Source organism: Calonectris borealis, chromosome 19, assembly GCF_964195595.1.
Source record: "Calonectris borealis chromosome 19, bCalBor7.hap1.2, whole genome shotgun sequence".
NCBI lineage: Eukaryota > Metazoa > Chordata > Aves > Procellariiformes > Procellariidae > Calonectris > Calonectris borealis.
This window is the reverse complement of record NC_134330.1, coordinates 2,875,233-2,879,721: the sequence shown is the minus strand read 5'-3', so window position 1 is coordinate 2,879,721 and position 4,489 is coordinate 2,875,233. Positions and strand designations below refer to the sequence as shown.

The following is a 4,489-nucleotide window of genomic DNA, read 5'->3' as shown; positions in this document are numbered from 1 at the left end:
CTCTTAAGTGGACTGGTTGAACTTTGTTTGCTGTAGTTTTAATGGAAAAAATAGTATTTTTCCTGTAGGTATTGTAATAATGTATAATTTAGTATAGCTTTTTATGATTTAGTATTGATTATTTTTTAGTTATTTGTTTTACCAAATTATACAGTCAATGCTGTTACCTATTGGAGTTGTTACACATTCTCCTGAAAACTTAGTTTTTCAGATCGTTTGCTGCTCCTATAAACACTCATGCAGAACATGAACATTGTATTCACAGTTAGTGTGCTCTGTTCTTACCCAACCGCTGGTAGAATTAGATAACAACGTACAGAGTAGAAGTCAGATGAAAAGTAAGAAAATGAGTAATTACAGAGAGACTTAGCTGCGTCAGGATTTACCTAGTTAAGGCCCTTGCATAAATAATAGATAAGAATAATTCTTTATATAAAATGTATTGAATAAGTGGATGCTTAAAAATGTTTTGGCCCCAGTCCTGCAAAGATTTATGCATATGCTTGACTTTGATGGGAATAACTGTATGTGGAATGTTAATCATATACTGAAATCTAAATTAGCCTTTGAATTAAAGCTAAATTTTATTTTCATCCTCAGTGATGAATATAAATGAAGACCCTAGATGAAGTATGATGCTCTGAAGGATAAAACTCAACTGCAGATGAATTCATAAAGCAGTTGTTGGAATTTGTGGTGCAGATGATAAGAGCGGCAAAGACTTTTGTAAGAAAATACAAAGATACAAAACTAATTCACCCCCAGCCTGCATACCAACATGTTGTGACAGCTCATCTTTAGGAACGCTGTAAAATACGATCTTCAGCTCTACTTTAAAAGTACTCAAGACCCACCTACTTGTCTATAAAATTATTTTAAACAGCAGCTCATTTAGTACTGTATTTTGACAGCTGAGATGTCTCAAGTGGGAACATTCTGTATTAATTTTTATTAGCAAACAGTGTGCAAAAGGAAAGAAGCATGACGCAGTGGGTCAGGGTACCAGCAGAGTACTGACAAGAGATGTGCTCTGTTTCTCTATCACAGTCTTCCTACAAGCCCAGAGCAGAACAGCCTCTTTGTTCACTTTCCTAACTGTGACAGTTCTTCCTGACCTCATTAAGCTGTTGAGAAGAGAAATAAATTTAAAGATTGTGAGGAATTCAATAATGGGGGATATAAATACAAGTATCTACAAGAAGTAGAATACAAATGGTAGTTGATGATATATGTCTAATGTCAGTGGAGTTACAGCAGTGCACATGGGCCATATTTCATATTTCTCCTTGTCTAGTAAATGTGATGAATCATAAAACTTATGGAGATTAAGCCTCTAAATCAGATTCCTTAAGGCAGACATGCTGTGGAGTATTCTTAAATTTATGAGGTTCTCTTAGCCGTTGGCCAATGGAAAGGTGAAGTCTGAGGATTATAGGCTGTGGCCACGCTGATTTCATGCTTGTTTACTTCCAAGTTATAGCCATATAGTCTTCAGAATTAAAGAAAAACAGCCTGTATTATCCTCGGGACAAATGCAATTACTTGGCAACAATGTCTTATAAACAGTTGTCACAGTACAATGTAGCAGAGTTTTCTGGTAACTGGTGTATATATTTATTTTAAAACATTTCCTAGCCTTGCCTAGGGAAGAAAGGCCTCCATCATGAACTGAATGGCGCTACTCATTTATGCAAAATTACTCATGGATATTAATTTTTGAAATATTTGAAGCACAAGCTCTGCAATGAGTTCTGCCTGTGAGCACAAGTCTATCAATGTGATTCAGAATTAAGGCATTAATTGGGTGTGACAAAGCAGAGTTGTGTCTGGACAAGCAGCAAACTATCTAGATGCCAACTCCATTTCGTGAAGCAAAAATTACGTGGGAGGTCTGCTGTGTCTGTGCAGAGCCTTGTTAGCTCCGCAGAGGCAGCAGGGTGGCGGGTCCCAATTCCAGGACAGGAGCTGCGGTTTGCAACGACAGAGCCTGCAAAGCGAGGGGACTGTGATGCACAAGAGACGACGAGTGAGAACAGCCCGCTTCTCGCTATAATGGCACCACACCACATCGTGAGGCCATCTCCCGCTTTTAAAGCCGTATGAAGTAAGTTGTTCACCACTGAATTAATGAGAGACAATTAATTCACATTGCTTATTGTCGATAACAAATGCGGCAAGCTCTGCCCTGAAGCAGCGAGCATAGTTATTAATGCTGAATGTTTAGACTATGAATAGATAGATAATTAACCATGCTTCTGAAAGAACCAAGAAATGCAAGCAAGCATTCTTTGATCACAGAGTCTGTATGAGCAAACGGCACTGTAATGAGTTTGAAAAGGTGCGAGAGAAGCTAACACCACGACACTGCTGTAGACACTTTCTCCACACACACCTCAGTAGCTGTTACCTTAGTGGTTGCTAGGAACACGAACACTACATTTCATTTCACTTTGGGGTGTGTTTAGACGAATAAGCTTGTACAGATCTGATTTTTAAAAAATCAGAAATTATTTAGCTGTTACATAATTAGTAAAAGTTGAAGGTATTTCAACTAGTAAGACTGAAATGGCTCAACTATAGCATGCCACCGACTTCAATAATAATAGTAAAGCAGAGGACTGGTAAAACGTAATTTCTTTTGTCTTTGATGCCATAATTCCACCGAATGGCCTTTTTGCAGGGCTGCAGGATAGAAAAAACATGGTGGGAGAATAGAGCTGATTATGTTTATCCTTAACCTTGTTGTTTGTTAAACATTCTTAACCAAATTTCATTATTTTTAAGGATCAACTCACTAGCATGCCTTCCTTTCCAAGCCAGTAGCGTCTCTTTTGAAGTCAAATGTTACAATAAAGATTTCAGGCAGTATCCTATTTCAAAGCCACTATGTCCTAAAGAACAGGTATTTCTTCCAGGCAAAAGACAGGGCATGCAAATGAACAGCATGAAGGGGCTGTCTTTTCACTGTTTTGTAGATAACAAGAGAGCCACGTTTTCCAGCAATGTAAAAAACCCTTTTCCGTGGATAAAACATTCATGAAATATTGTGGTGCTTTTCATACGTAGTTTACCAAGGTGCACTCTGAGAATACAAAATTTGGGGCATTGCTGCTTTTGTCGATGTGATCCAACCATGCTCTGGGAATGGAGGGACAGAAGTGACACGGGAGCCTGCACACTGAATGGACCCTGCGAAGACAACGTATGCTCATCACAGTTCGGTGTGCTCACGATACTCTAATGCGAGAAACTATCCCTTGTTACAAAATGCCAGCTTTCCTTTTTGCTGAAGAAGAAAACCATGAAAATACACAAACTGCAAACTGTGCAGCGATGTGGCTCTGCACAATGTTTCCGTTAGAGGTAGAGATGTTGCATGGTGAGTTCAAGTAAATTAACTCCTCCACTAAAGATGGTTTTTATGCAGAAACAAGAAAAAAAAAATCGTGCTCCCTAATTGCCTCCCCTGCATTTTCTTGTGAGGGCTTTAGTATCTATATACATAAATAACAAGAATGAACAGATCAACTGTATTATTTAATAGTGCAAGAAAGGCTATGGGGTTTTTTTTGGCTGCCTAAATTAAGCAGCCACAGGATTTCTAGCTGGTTGCACCAGGATGCTGCAGAAGCCAACAGCCTTAAGTTAGAGACCGTAAGTCCAATTAAAGCCTGCCTACCCGGCATGTAATCAGGGCAGGGAAATCTGAGGCTGCACTTTGATGTTTGGGCTGTGTCTGAAGCGCAGGCGTTCGATGCATTTTTGTTAGCTTACGCTCCCCGTCGGCCTGCGCTCGGCTGCATCTGCAGCACAGCCTGTGCCCAGGCCGTTTGCACGCACAGGCCCCCATACGCTCCGGCCCTGTCCCACTCGAGACAGCGACGGGTTTTCGCCCCGCCAACGCTTTGGGGTTTAACCCCACTTGCTCCTCTTCACCCACCCCCTGCTTCCCCCCACTCCCAACCGCACCTCAGCGGGGACAGCTCCTCATATCCCACCGTGGACACGGCGCCTTTCCAAGGCGAGGGCCTGGGCGCCGGCCCCGCGTCCCGCCGGCTCCTCAGCACCGCGTCCCGGGCCGGGAAGGCGAACGGCAGCGGCCGCCTCACGGGAGGGGAAGGCCCGAGGAGCCCCCGCGGCCAGCTGCCCCCGCCCCCGGGGCCAGGCCTCTAACGCGCCCCCGCCCTCAGGCCCCGGGGCCGCCCCCCTACCTCAGCCTCCCGCCCAGCGCGCTGGCCGCGACCCCCCGGACGCGAGGTCGAACGCGCCGCTCCGGCCGTTTGTGACAGCGGCCGCCGCGCAGCTCCTCAGGCGGCCGAGCCCGCGCGGGCGGGGGGCACGCGGGGGCGGGAGGTAACGGGTGAGCGGGCGCCTCCTGCGGCCAGGCCCGGGGGCGGCGAGGCGGGGCCGCGGCCCGGGGGGGAGCGGCGGGGCTGCGGTCTCTCGCGAGAGGAGGGCGGGGCGGCCCGGGGCCGGGGCCGCCGCCTGT

The 4,489-nt window shown here is 45.2% G+C and overlaps 1 protein-coding gene and 1 long non-coding RNA gene across 3 annotated transcripts in view; one reads left to right on the top strand and one right to left on the bottom strand.

Moving 5' to 3' along the window:
* The window catches only part of MYO19 (myosin XIX), a 28,290-nt gene extending 23,925 nt beyond the window's left edge, over positions 1-4,365 (bottom strand). Inside the window, exon 1 of one of the 2 annotated variants that reach the window (XM_075168385.1) lies at positions 4,212-4,365. The gene's annotated coding sequence lies outside the window, so the exon portion shown is untranslated. Of the gene's footprint in view, positions 1-3,969; positions 4,180-4,211 lie in introns of those variants that run through there. The other variant, XM_075168386.1, reaches the window with a different exon arrangement.
* On the top strand, positions 101-669 carry LOC142090467 (uncharacterized). The gene is made up of 2 exons (XR_012676554.1): positions 101-264; positions 601-669. It is a non-coding gene; the product is annotated as an uncharacterized LOC142090467 (long non-coding RNA).
* Positions 4,366-4,489: the final 124 nt, after the last annotated feature.